Source organism: Numenius arquata, chromosome 6, assembly GCF_964106895.1.
Source record: "Numenius arquata chromosome 6, bNumArq3.hap1.1, whole genome shotgun sequence".
NCBI classification, from domain to species: Eukaryota; Metazoa; Chordata; class Aves; order Charadriiformes; family Scolopacidae; genus Numenius; species Numenius arquata.
The window spans coordinates 62,826,328-62,842,009 of NC_133581.1; positions in this window are offsets into that span (position 1 = coordinate 62,826,328).

Sequence of the window (15,682 nt, forward strand, 5' to 3'; positions counted from 1 at the left end):
AAGTGATAGAAAAACAAAGAACAAGATAAACCCAAAGAACTGCAATAAAGTTGAAGACTGATAATGCTGGTAGGGAAGGGAGAATTTTAAAATATGTTAAACCTCAACTAGAGTGATGATAAGGATATAAAAGCTGATTTGTAGTCCAGCTTGTTCTTCCCTTTGAATGGGAGGTGTGGAGTATATCAAATTCCTGGCCAAAGTGTGTAGCTGAGCTGACCAGTGATGAGTCAGCTGGAAAGAGGTGGAGATTTAGATGATATTATTTTGAGATTAGTAGAATAAATTGTGCTTTGCTTATATTTCTTTCACCAATATTTTTGTAAACGTTTGTAACTGTTACTATGAAATCCATTTGTGTGATTTACTGATTGATTTTGTAAGAATTTTAATGCAACTTGCACAGAGGATGCTTTGGCTGGGAAACATCAAAGCACACCATTCCAGAAAATGATGACAAGCCTAAAATAAGAGTAAAATCAGACCCTGATAGCTCCCAGCACTGCAATACATGTTATAGGCCATGAATAAAAAAAAAATATTAAACATAAGTGAATATTAAATGCAAGTGATTGAACATGTTTCTTTAAGACAGAAAACAGCAAGTGTCCTTACTATCCCCATTGCTGAAGAATTGAAAAAACATCCATCACTTCCACATTAGAAAACCAATGAAGGAGATTTTTTCCATTAAAGCCTGAAAGAGGTGATGTTTGGGATAAGAAAACTCTTCCTAAAAATGCAATTAATTTTCATTTCACTAAGTATTTGTAAATCATGATTCAACCTCCACAGGCTCTGTAAAATGGTACATTAGTAATGTCTGTGTCATATTTCCACTGTGCTCATCTGTTCGTCACCAAGGTAGGTCAGTGCTGGAGGTAGCAGTACTAAAGGAAGTGTTTAAAAAAATAACAGCATAGCAGAAATGCACAAAGAAGGGCAGTGTTAGATGTTAGTACATCATATCAAGAAAGGTCACTTAGAAAATTGTCACAGAATTCAGAAGCTAAATTTTAGTTTTGTTCCATATATATATGTATGATTCAACATGCTACAAGAAATACATGTATGCAAAATATCATGTTTAAAAAAATAATCTGTAATGCTAAAAATCATATGTGTTTTTCTGACCATTGCACTGAAGCTGGTTTTGTGTCACTGAACAGCAGTAATTTGCTGGAAAATAACATCTTTTTCCTGTGTCCACTTCCCTGTCTCTATAGCGAAGATATCTGGGAACAATAAACATAATTCAGCAGAACCATCGTAGCCATATCACAACCATAAATATAGCTGGCTAAAAAGTGGAACTTCCAGTTCACTAGAGATAAAGGGAAGGATTTTGTTTATTGGTTTTCAATACCTTGTGTTAAACCCCACAGGATGAAAACTCCAAAATTATAGTTCCTCATGTATACAAAGATTAATAAAAACTTGCATAAACCCATCGGAACTGCAAGTTTCTGGGAGATAATGGGCTCCCCAGGCTCCAGAGCTTTTTAGTGAAGCCAATATTCTCTTCAGTTTCATGGTTGATATGCTTTGAAAGTAACAGGAATGCATCAGCATTCCCTTCTTCCCGGCTCTTCTCTCTTATCACCATGCACGCAATGAAAAGGCTGCCACATGAAGCACTCAGACTTGGATTTTCGACATTTCCACAATCCCTAGATTTACTGCAGACCCATTTGGCAACTAGTTCTTTTGTATCTGCATATCTATAGGGGACCCTTGGCCTCCTTCTCCCTCTGCCTGTTGGCTCCATTCCAGATCCGGTGACCTTAGAAACACTGTACCCTGGCACAGAGCAAACCACTTCCACCTGGACTACTAGGATGGAAGACACTGCCTCTTTGGAAACTTGCACAGCAGCACACATAAACTTGATGGGTCCAACTTATCTGAGTACATAACATTTCATTTAAACAACTCAGTCTTTTTGGTGATGGAACTTCACTTTGACAGAAAATATGCCATATATTCTAACTACAGTAGTTGTCACAACTCACTATAATAACTTTTTTTTCTTCAGAAACCATCTATGAGTAGGTCAGTCAAGGAAAACCAAAGTAGAACTACTCAGCTGATTAATCTCTGTTTCTCTGCTGTTTATTTTCTGACAGTAATATAGTTAATCATTGAGAAATCTTCAAATCTCTTCTCTCTTCTCTTCTCTTCTCTCCTCTTCTCTTCTCTTCTCTTCTCTTCTCTTCTCTTCTCTTCTCTTCTCTTCTCTTCTCTTCTCTTCTCTTCTCTTCTCTTCTCTTCTCTTCTCTCTTCTCTTCTCTTCTCTTCTCTTCTCTTCTCTTCTCTTCTCTTCTCTTCTCTTCTCTTCTCTTCTCTTCTCCTCTCCTCTCCTCTCCTCTCCTCTCCTCTCCTCTCCTCTCCTCTCCTCTCCTCTCCTCTCCTCTCCTCTCCTCTCCTCTCCTCTCCTCTCCTCTCCTCTCCTCTCCCTTCTCCTCTCCTCTCCTCTCCTCTCCTCTCCTCTCCTCTCCTCTCCTCTCCTCTCCTCTCCTCTCCTCTCCTCTCCTCTCCTCTCTTCTCCTCTCCTCTCCTCTCCCTTCTCCTCTCCTCTCCTCTCCTCTCCTCTCCTCTCCTCTCCTCTCCTCTCCTCTCCTCTCCTCTCCTCTCCTCTCCTCTCCTCTCCTCTCCCTTCTCCTCTCCTCTCCCTTCTCCTCTCCTCTCCTCTCCCTTCTCCTCTCCTCTCCTCTCCTCTCCTCTCCTCTCCTCTCCTCTCCTCTCCTCTCCTCTCCTCTCCTCTTTCTCTCCTTTTCCTACCTTTATTGCGTTTCACATTCAGCGTCACTAGCACCACTTGCATTTCCTTCTTGGAACAGATGCAGAGTTCAGCTGCAGAGAGTACTACAAAATGCAATAAACCCAACTCTTGTTAATTTATGGAGAAACAGTCCTTCTTGAGTATAATTACTTGTTGTTTGAGAAGCTTTGATGTGACATTTTGTCACCTCTTAAATATCTCCAAACAGCAGTTTGATTATCTGGAAAATTATTAAACTAAGGAAGGAAGTAAGTACCCTTCTATTCAGAAATTATGGCTGAATTTTGATCATTATAGTTTAAAATGTTGCTTTACATTATAAGTCAAGATAAATATCAGAGCAACTGTAACAGTAGATGCAACATAAAATTTCAGCTTAATTTACAAAGATGCTTACCATATGACCACGTATTTGAATGGCATGTTTATACAAGATTTAATGTTGGTTTGTGGGTTGGGTATCTCAGACAATATAGTAATTTTAAGCTATAGCTAGCCAGAATACGTATATGCTGACAATATATGCAGAGGCATGTACAGAGAGAAAGAGACAAGCAGAGAGAGAAAGAAGGAGGGCATGTTTGCTAGGCTGAAACAATCTGGATGGGAAAAAGCATTGGAAAAACAGTAATGAAAAAATTATATAATCCCCCCAGTAGGTTTTCTATTTTTGCTTATGTGTTACTTTCATAACACTGTATTTAATGAGTCCTTAATGAGGCCAATGAAGTTACCTTGACGTGGCACCACCATTAAACGAAATGAGAATTAGTTTTTTCCAAATGTGGTAAGAAAGACTCTATTTCTCATAGGTATTTGAAAACATAATGTGTTTGCTAATTAATTAAGAACTAGACTGAAAGAATTGCCCAAAATCTCTACTACTGGTTCTAAGTATTTTGTTATACTCAGCAAGGTGCTCACTGCATGGATTTTTAAATGATAACAATAGGGAAATATCACTTAAAGTCCATATTTAATTTACTAATCAGTAGCACCTATTCTTTCAGTTAAAAACCTTTAAGTCTTATGTCAATGAAAAAGGAGAAGCAAGGTTAACATGATAATGAAGGACTCTGAATGCACACAGCTTAGTGGTCCATCAAACTTGCAGTATACCTCAACTCAAATTTGCTAATGGTGTGAAAACAAAATAATTAAATGCTCCATTCTCCAGCCAATTTGCCTCTTTGTGTGATTGATAGCCAGTTAAAACAAGCAAATTGCAGCATTTGCACCGGGAAAAAAAAAAAAAAAAAGTATTATAAGACTATTTAGGTACAGGTTGAAATATTTTCCAGGTTTTCTCTTAGCAGAGGTCATCTGACTGTGGACTTGACAGGTCCATTTATGATCTGCTTCTACTGCCTGAATGAAAGTAGAAAACAGAAGGTTAGTTAGGGTCATGTCTGAGCTTGATGGATCAACTCCTCCCATCCTCACCTCCCCCTTAACTGACACAGTTGAATTCCTGATGAGGCGGCTCATTCTCTCTCCATGGTTGCTCAGGGAATCGGGTAGTCAAGTTTAACTCATTGTGACAGGCTGTGTGCCATATGCCCTTGTGATGTTTACATCTTCATAATTGTACTGCACTGATGTTGAGCAGCCAAGAGTGAAAAGCAAATTATTCGGAAGTTTCAAGGTTAAGAGTCTCCTGCATTCTCATCTGCTCCCCAGAATGCTGTCATTCCAGACCTTATCCCCCTAACAAAAAGAAAATAATAGGACTATATTGTAATTTGGCTGACAGAGAATATCATGTAAGAGCTTGTTCCTAATACACGCAATATGCCAAGATTCTTATTTGTGTTCATTTTTTTTTAATTTATCCCATTATCCTGTGTAAGCAGAACGAAATCTATTAAAACAGGTTTCTTCCTTCTTTAAAACAGGAATTCTAACCGTGTAACAGTAAGCTGTATCCAGACAGCTATATTATGTATTCCTAATTCTTTTACACAACATGTTTGTTGTACCTTTTGCTTTCTTCATGTTGGTACTTCCAGGGCATATTTCATATCCCCTTTCAAGATTGTTTTTCTTGTATCCAGTGATGGTTTAACAGAAAAAAATTGCGTGAACCATCTAGGAAGTGCAGCTGCGAATTCCACATGTACACAACATCCGCAATAACTTCCTTGTTCTTTCCTTCTGTGTGATCTCATGAGTCTTGGGTTTCTGACTGTTCAGTGGCTGCATTTAAGGGGTTCACCAAATCATCTCGATCTGATAATTGTTCATACACAAGTCCTAAAGGTTTCTCTCAGACAGAGCTATGTCTAGAATCTGTGTCATTAACTTCCTGGGGTTTCTAACTCCTAAACTTTATGCAAAAAATATATGTTATCATCGTGACATAGAATCATAGACGAATATTCATCATCAGATGAAGTTTCATGGAGGCTTAGCCTTTTATATCATATGGGAGTTTACCACGTGATTTAAGGAGAATTTGAGTGACTGTTCAGCTGGACAACATTACAGTACAGGAAGACTTCCACTCATCTCTCCAGAATAGGCATTTTTGTACATGGACAAAGAAATGAAGGACCCAAATTAAATAAAGCAGCACCAGCTGAATGGAGAGACCTATAGAGAGAGACAGTACAGATGTTTGGAGTCTTTGTCTGGGTCTTCAGCTGACTTCAAATGTCTAAGTCCCACTTTAGGTGATAATTTATTATGGTGTTTTAAATAATGACAATCAATGACACAAAAAGAAATAGGTAGTCAGTTCCAGTCAGAAAAAACAAAAGGCTGTCAGAACAATGAAGATGTGGATGGTGGAAGACGTGGGAAGATACACGCTATTGTTAGTTGAGCAGATGAAGTTAAGAAGTCAGGTAGAGGAAAACTTTCTTAGCAAGAACAGTATAGAGCATGTCACTGAAAAGACAAAATAGTGAGAACACATAATTCGTATCTCTATATTAAGGCTTCCAGTAAATGTACTGTGGCTGCTGCAGCCTCCTTTAGAGGACTGGTGTTTCCATTGCTGGTTTATATAATATCCTAATTATTAGAATGGCTTCTCCTCCTCTATTCCATTTGCTGAGTGTAAGAGAGAAGAAGTACAATTCTTTCCTTTGCTTGAAGATGGCACTAGTCTCAGGATGGTTGCTTTAACCACTAAATTGGTAAATACCGTAGCTAGGTTGAAAGGATCATACAGATCATTTGTGCAGGGCTCAGATGGATTGATGTGAGAATACTTACCACATTGAGGTACCTCTGAGGCAATAGAAGAGCACCTAATTTGTTGATATTAACGGAAATAATTTTAAACAGTCACCATGCTGTGAAGCATTGTGGAAATTCAAGTGAGTAGGCCACAAATAAGCACTTGGTTTATCTACAGGAAAAACTTTGGTGTCTACAGACTTTGTATCAGGTGAAAAGGTTTTGGAAAACTTGAGTTTGGACTTAGGTCTTTGAGTCACTGCTGAGGCTGTACTTTGGCATCCACATACTTTGTTAGATTTAGCTTGGTAAGGCTATCATATTTATCAGAATTTGGATCTCTTACACTTTCCAATGTAGTAATCATTGGTCAGCCCACAACAAAAAGGGACCACTAATCCTACTTGCAGAATTAGGAGCAAGGAGATAATTAAAAATTATAGACAAAAAGAGGGGGAAGAGGCTAGTTTTGTTTTTGTTAGAAAAGGGAAACTTTGTTGTGACTGAAAAGAACATTTCTGAACTCTCAGAGAAGACTGAAGAGATTAATCTCAATAAAACTAGGACTCAGATTTAGGAGATGGTAGAGAACTCATCTAAATAGTGTGAAAATGAGTAGCTCAGAAAGAAATGTGAGCAAAAGAAAACACTGAAAGGGAGTCTTGTGCATTAAGCTATGTATGGATAGTATAAGTGGAAATACTTGCTATTAAGCAGTTTTGAATCATCACATTGGGACTTCTCCAGCAGAACAAAGAAGTTCTGTGTAATTTTTGCTGAGGAGAGGCTGTTCCTGATCACATCTCAGACAGGAGAACTCAGGACTGATCTATCAGAAGGTTATATACATCATGCCAGATATTTTAGTAAGATGCATCATGTAGACAGTGACCTGCATCGGCTACTCGCCATTAGTATAGAATTATACCTCTACCTACTGGTAATAAAACTCCACATGTAAAGCTTATGTGTGTGTATGTGTATTCATTTTTGTGTGTGTCTGTAAGAGAGAGAAAAACTGGAGGAGAAAGCTGCATGTGCACATGAACAGGTAGACAAAATAAGCTATGATTAACATTAGGCTTGGCAGGACTATGATTTGGAAAGTGTTAGCTAAAACACTGAAGATAATGTATTAACATCAGGAAAACATGATAAGCTTTGGAGCAATGCAAACCGCAGCAAGTTTATTAGATCTTAAAGGCATTCTGATTTACCACCTGTGTGTTGCTGCCACCAATACTTTCTAAGTCATTATTCCAACTTAGCCAAATGCGTAGTAATATGTTATCATCTTAATGTCATTTTACATATGTAAAAGGATACTAAACGAATGAATATATTCACATTTTCATTACTGCACTGATTTTAAACCACTACCATAGGTCTTCTCCAATCACAATTTGAAAATCTGGAGTGGTAGAGAAGTGTATGAGCTGCAGTAATCAGATAATCAAATACTACATCCTACACTAAAAGGGTCAGATTCAGCTTTCCACGCTGAAGAATCTTATTGAAATGCTCATGGTGAGATAACAAAAGCATCACAACCCTATCTTTAATTATATTTTATGGAGTCTAAATATTTCTGTCATGGAAAGAGATGTATAATTTATGAAAGAACACAGTGAAGTATGTGTTGCAACGCCAAGAATTTCTTTATGGGATATTAAGACTTCAGTTTGCAAGAAGAATTGCAAGAACGCATGTTTAGCACTGCAGTGACAAACATTCAGATTTCCTAATGCATAGTGGAATTCCCGACCCCAGGTTAAGCACTTTGAATTTAGAAAGTCTTGTGTGACATTCAAACTCAAGTGCAGCTGAGAATGGCTGTAATCCAGAGGTGCTAAACTAGTGTTGGTCACAGTGGAAAGAGATAAATCGCACGTAGTCGTTGGTCTGGCTGCTTGATCTGGGCTATCTGTAGGTGCACATTGTTAGCTATTGACTGACAAGTTGAGGAGCAGATACAAGCCTGTTCTTAAAAATGTTGAGGAAACTGTAGGAAGTACTGTGGGATTATCCCTAAGGGGAATTATCAGTTAGCAGAGGGTGGAGAAATGCCTCTCACATTTAGGATTCACAGTGAGGAACATCATCACGGAATTAGCAAACTATGTGAGGTCATTTCTTTCTCAAAATATCAAAGGGTCCTGGCAGCCTTTTACCAAGCCTTTTGGTGGCCAGCACAGTCATCTGGAACGCAGGAAGTCGGTCTCAGTTTACTCTTTGCAGATCTGCAGTAGGGATTTGTGCTCTCCCATCACTCAGGAACATATTTTCCCTGCAGGACTATCAAAATACTCTCAGGTGGGTCTCTGTGAGTTGGTCCCACTGAAGCTGCTTAGCTTTCTGTAACTGACTGAGTAATCACCAGAGAAAGGATGTGAGCCTGGCTCTCCCACATGAATGCCTTTACTGCCAAGCTATGCAGCTCATCTTTCTTTTCTACCACTGCCTATTGAATACTTAAAAAATTTGTGCAAAGCAGAATTGTTTCACTGGGGAAGAAACAGTGAGAGACACCTAGCCCAGGATCACAGCTGCTCAATTATTCAAGAACTCTCTGTAAAAAAAGGAAGATCCCAGCTGAAATTCTCCTTCATATCATATATGGAGAATTTTATCTCATATGAGCAAAACAAGCTGGGCAAAACAATCTGTTCTTCACCCATCATCAGGTGTTCTCTCAGTATGTCTACTAGCTTGGCTCTAGCAGGAAAATACCTGCTTTGCAAATTTTGCCAGGACCTGATGTGATGCAGTTCTTAGCTGTTACACAGTTCTGCAGCAGAAACACAGCTGCTGAGGGAAGTAGCCCCTTTTGATGTTTTGATATATTGGGTGTTTTGGCTTTTAAGAAGGTAGTTTGGTGCCGGAGTTCCCTTTGAGCGTCTATCCCAAGCATTGTACTTTTGCTCTATTTCAGCATAACCTTTTCTTATGCTTTCAATGACTGCTGTGGAGAAGTGTGTGCATTTTGTGATTTTTCCTGAAGGGAAGCAGCTTTCTGTGAGAAATAAAGAGGATAAATTTCATGTGACCCCATTACCTGCAGTCTTCTGCCACTTCAGTTTCTGCTGAGCAATCTGGCACATTTGCAGTTTATACTAGCTAGTGACACAATCTTCACTGACAGGCTACGAACGCTAATGGATTTCTCTCTCCCTTACACAGTGAAATTAAATAGCATCTCCAAGTCCATCAGGAAAGCTGACAATACCATCTACATAAGAAAACAGGCCAGGCAACAACATCGAGGTGCCAAATGTTGGCAAAGTTCTGTCATACATTAGTGATTTCTCTGCAAGGTGCCTGAGGGCTGCCAGGAGAATTCTCTGAGCAGGACATAGCTGTCATCTTCACTTGATTAATGCCCCATTGTGGACAAAGAGTAAAAGATCTAATAGCTAAATTACCCCTAACTTCTCATGAGCAACATAAATGGACTAAAACATAACACAGATTACCACTGCGCAGCCTGAGGTATCACAGCCCCTGTGTGAGCAGAGTGAAGTGCAATGTTTAAGGCACACCTTAGAGCTGTAGAGATACCCAGCCCAATTAGGCATTTCTCTGTCTTTGCAGGGGCCTAGTAGTCTTCACTAACACATCTGCTGAGTTGATTTTGTACATGCATTGGTTTCTGTTCAACAAGGCCAACAGCTAAAAGTATTGATCTCCCAAATGCATTCTTTCTTAAGGGAATGCTGCTGAGAATTTTTAGAATCAGACTCGTCAGAGACAGGCTCATCACACTGCTAAAATGGCAGATACTGTGCAAAGAGCATGATGGGTAGTTGTTAACTTTTAAGACTCCTTTACAGTGTTCTTTCCACCTTGAACAAGGAAAAAAGGGTATTTTTAAGCTCACAAGAAAAAAAGCTTGGAAAAAGCAACATGAACTCCTGAAAATGTCATGGAAAAAGTCATTGTTATTTGATAATGTTTTTTTCTTCAGCCAATGGCTAGAGGAAAAATCAGCTGAATTAAAAAAAAAACAACTACTGCCCAAAGAGAGGAGAAGTTAACATTGAAAAAATAAATTATCCTTAAATATACACAAGTTTAGAAATTTCTCTCGCCTGTTTAAGAGGCTGCTTCTGAGACTTGTCACACAGACTTATTTTACTTGTGCCATGTCTCCAGAAAGAGGAGAGACTTACAAATGTTTATATTATTCTGTAGGTAACTACAGAATATATTTTTTTCTGTATGACGTGTATTTGAATGACTAAATTGGATGTGGTGAAGCAGAATTAGGCATCAGGCCTGATGGATACATTCTGGTAGCCACATCAGAATCAAGAATATGTGGGTGTTAGCTTTGTTGCTTTTCTGGATAAAGAAAACCCACAGAATTGAGGAGCTTACTGTTGCTCTTATGTACCAAAGAAATATTATGTATTATCCCAGCTAAAATCCTTTTTACCCTTTCTCACTTCTTGTCTATTTCTTTTTCCTCCACCTTGAACACTCTCTGTACCCCAGTAGCAGGTCCCTGGTTTGTGATAGAGTAAAATTCTGAAGTTAATGAAAAACTCCTATTGAGTTCCACACTGTGATGGTGAGAACACCATATATATCCTTCCAACAATCATTTTATGTAGAGCTTCAATTTGCTACTCTTAAATATAAAAACACTGATATGCTTTTCCCATATTGCTTTGCTGCTTCTTTATGCTTTCTTTCTTCACTTAAGTTTCATGTTATCTGACAACTGCTTTCCTGTGTCTCTCTGCCTCATTGACTTACCATTCCATTGCAATTCTCAAGTGAACATATATAGTTTCTCTGATACCTAAGCAGGGCCTGATTCTAACCTCTGAATAATGCTATATGAGTGTAAAACATATAGATTTAAGTAGAGCTACTTCCAGTTTACACCATTGAAGAGGGATGTGACTGTGGACATTTCTCTTTCCATTATTATTATTATTATTATCTTACTCTGGAAGAGTATTATCTACCTCCGTAAAGCCTTTGGGATGCAATTTGTATGAACCACACTGCAAATAATAAAGTTGAATTGTTATGTTTTGACTTGCTCTAAAGATAAAGCACTAGATTTTCATCTCAGCCTTTACTAGATCTCTCCATTTATATTGATTTGTTTAGACAGTCAAGTGGAAAGAATGGGGGAGATGCCTGTAAGAGTTTATTAATATTATATGGTCTGTTTGCCTGATTATTTTAGTTGTGTTTTTCCTACAGATTATAAGGTGGTTAATTCAAGCAAAGAATCCTTTCGGAGGATGGGTAATAGAGTTTATTTCCAAGCTTAAAGAGGTAGTGCAGGTACTACAAAACACAAGATTTATCCGTAACTATTTCACGTTTAGAAGCCTGGTTTATAAATTGAAGACCTGTTATAGACAGGAAACAGAAACTAGAAAATCTCAGGAGGAAGCAGCTGAAGGACAGAAGACAGATAAGCAGACTCTTCAGGAATGAACTGAACACAAATCTATGTGGTCCTTAGAGAAGTCAGGGCTTTCTACATATTCATGTAGATTTTTATATTAAATTAGAATACCCCTTCTTTTTATTTTTACTATTTTGCTAGTACTGAGCTCAAATGATACCTTATTAAAAAAAATTCAGTTTACCACATTTACTAACACTTTCTGTTGCTGCTTTAGTCCTAACATATCAGACACCTTGTTTCCTGATCATCTGTTTTTTTGCCTGTGTTCTTCCTATGGACATCTGTCCTATTCTTTATTTCTCACTCAACCATATAACTAAGCAATGGCTGCTATTGCTCCTGTTCCTCCTTCTCTGCATTATTAGGTTCATCCGTTCCTTGCAGCTACTAGAAAAGGGTTTGGGTTTTTTCCCCACATTATTATTCTCTTTGTTTCCCTCCCTCCCTCCCTTGTAATGAAGTGTAAGGGTTATGAGATCATAGCTCCTGGAAAAAGTTCTGTAAGAGTGTAAACTCCATGGAATTCACTAAATTCTCCCATGTACCACTGGGACCACCTAAAAGGAGGAGAATCAGTCTTACGTCAGATGGAGGAAGTAGAAAACTACAGTCAGAGAGCACAGGGGTGACAGACTGAAGGCAGCTTTGGTTTGTAGGTCTGCAAAAGTAACTAGGAATGTTTGAAGCATTTATTGTCAGTATTATCCATTATTAATTTACATTATTCCATTATTAGTGAATCATTCATGAGATGATTTGGAAGGGTTTTTTTCTATTATCTTTGACATTCAGAGGTACTCACTGAGAGGTATGAAAGAATAATTTTCACTGGAGCTTATTTGTAAACTGCTGGCTTTGTGTATTCACTTTTGGTATTTGCTATTCGCAGCATGCAACAGATCACCTAAACCTAATGGTGTTGTTCCTGCACCTTGACTACATGATTACAAATTTATAAGCAGAAGACTAACCAAGGCTATATAATGAGAATCTCATATCAAGCTAAATCAAGCTAAAATTCAAGCAAATTTCAATACGTTATCCATGAATATAAGATAGATGTCCAGTTATTCATGAAGGAATGAGAGACCTACATAGGTCCACATTCAGATGTATATACACAACCTCCCCAAATCACATCGTGTTTTATTACCAAAATGGCTTTTAAGTAACTGAAATTGTGTCAGTTAATTTCAGTCCCTAGTTTCTGATATTAAAGGAACACAGTTTTAAAATCTGGCAAAGGCACTAGGAAGTAAAGTTAGTAATATAATTTGCCGAGTGTATAGTACCTCTACTGATCAATGTTTAATATTTATTTTAATGGTGTTTTTGTTTTAAATAGCTATAAAATACCAGATTGAGCTAATATTAATTTTATTTCTTTAGTGTCTGTCCATCTATCTGTTTATAATCTTTTACATACAATACTGGAACATCATAAATATAAAAGCAGAAAATATGAAATGTAAAATCAGAAAATCAAATTAAATATAAAAGCAGAAAATTAAACCACTGTTCTATGCACAAGGCTTTTAGAATTGAAAATTTAAAAAAAAAATCATTTTAAAGGGAGGTTAATCCAATGAAGTCAGATTTCTAAATTCAAGAAGGTGGACCTCCTCTAAAAGCAGGAAAAACTACAATTGTCATTCGCCTTTCCACATCTCAAAAATTCCTAAGGATCTACTATGGTTTAACTCCCTTATTCCAGGCTTAACCTCATAAATATGAAAAGTCCCTTCCTTTCTACGTAAATTTATTCTAGTACATGGCAGGGATGATTGATACTTAACAAGATAAAGACTTTGAGCCCTGCTTCACTGAAGTAAATGGAAAATTTTCTGTTGACTTCCATGCACTCTGACAATAAGGTGCTGGAGCTTTAGCAACATCCTTGAAAATGCATAAATTTAAGATTCAATATGCTAACACTGTAGATGGAAGAACTTTGTGAATGTTTGCTGTTTATAGAGCATATAGAACAAATTCTGGTATTAATATTGCAGAGATAAGGAACAGCTGGAAAAAAGCTCTGGCAATTGTAATTTGAGTTACCCATAAAGACAACAAGGAAATAGTAAAGTTTGTGTTATATAGTGTGTTTTCAATATTCTTTCTGGTGAAGGTAGAAGCTAACTTTGATGCCCTAGAGATATTGATATTTCCTGTTAATAACACTCATGTAGGGAAAAGCCCTACAGAATATAATGTAGATTAAACTAACATAATATTACAAACATTAATAGAATATTACAGGAATCATTTATAGAATGCATTTACAGAAAAAAAAAAACAAAACCAACATTTAAATTTAATTTTTGAACAACCCTTTATAATTTTGGAGTAGGGCTATCATTTTCACCTTAATTTCTTAGATTCGATAAAAATTCTTTATTCAGTACTTTTCGTGTTATTTAAATGCTACAGAACTATTGAATGATAAGACTTCAGAGCATAAAGTCTGTCATAAACCACTCATTTACTCTGAACTATTTACAGTGGAATATGAGGATATATTATTTAGTAGCTAATAGGATATCTGCTTTAAAAACAAATAAGCGATGAGCTAGTGCTGCTTTTAATCAATTTTTGGTGAGGTGTACAGTATTGTAAGGCATACTATGCCACAATTACCTAAAGCAGCATGGGGCAGCATCAGAGATTTATGCGTTCCTTATTCTTTTCTAGGGTGAGTCCCTGCCATCTACACATACATGGTTTGACATTTTGATGGATACAGGTCAGGCAACCACTGCTGGTCAATAATTTCATTTATCCATAGGTGGTTTCAACCATGACTAATTTATTATTTTGCACATCTGTTTAGATGCTATTGCCCTCTGCTCTTTGTCCCTTCACGTAAATAACTCTGGGTAAAGTAGGCATTGTGAAAAACAACGACAAGATAGAAAAAAAGGACCTATCTGGTCTGATTGTAATAGTCACTTTTATTGCTCAGTTCAGTCCTACATATGAAATAAAGTTACAAGGTGCTGGTATCTCTCTTGCTTATAATAGTCTTACCGCTATAATGAGTGCTCTAATGTATCTAAACTTCCTGCCTCTGTGAGCTGGAGAAATATTGTTACCTTCACCTTGCAGATGAGAAACTCCAGCAAGATCAGATATCAAATCTGCTGCTTAAGCAGGAGCCATAACTGGAACTCTCCTGTCTTGGAACACCATTCAGATACTTGGATGATTGTGTGCTTCTGTTTAGGTATATTACTTTTCTTCCAACATACATAATTGGTTGTTCTGTATTAACTCAAATATGGTTCCTCTGGAGCAAGAATTATGAATGACTTTTTCCAGAAACTCCACAGAACAATAAGGCTAATGAGATACGTGGAGGAGAGATTTTAATAAGTACTAAGCAGAGTGATGCAGGGAAAGCTAAACTCGTAACTGACATTCAGAGACTCTAGTGATGGGGCACATGGTTTTAACGCTTTGATTGTGGACAATTTAGGCCAAAATGAGTAATGGTGAGAGAAGTGTGTTCTCCCATGCTGTCCCTAGAGCCACTGGGACAATTCCAACCTTGTGCTTTTCAGAAAGCATATACAGCTTTGCATGACTTTGAAGAACTTGTGGAAAAAGTTAAAGAAACAGTTTGCATCTCTCAAGCATCACTGATTTTTAAGGTATAAGACATTAATGTTTTCCAACCACATAAACCACTCCCAAGTAGTAATAAATCCAAACCCGACACTAAAATTTGCTTTCTTGATAATTAAATTTGAAGTACATCTGGACTAGAAGAAGCTATTTAATGGTATAACCCTACAACAGAATAATGGTATTGACTTTGCAAAGATTGTAAGTCTTTTGGTTTTCAAGCCTCTGCATAAGCTCTCTTCAGGCTACCTCTGTATCTTTGCTTTTTCGTAGTGTTTCCCAGAAATTATTAAAGTTGCTAAGATTCCTTAAATGGATGAGCTGCTATCTATTTAATAACTCATGAGCAAGTAGAACTGTGCTCTGGAGAACTAATATCTGATAAGGTGCCTTCTCAGATAAGATAGCTTGATGAGATAACTGATTCACTAGACAAGTGAAATTAAGTAGATCTAACCTTTTTGGACTTCAGGAAGGGATTTGATATGATTCCTTACTATTGTAGGCCAAAGACCTTCAGGCATAGGGAAACTGGACACTGAAAACAAAGTAAAAAACCTCTTTCAACTTAAAAATTTTATTTTGTCTTTAGTCATACTGCTTATCAGTCTGGTAAGAAGGAAAATTTCATTTCTTTTCAATGACTTACTCCTTTTTAAACA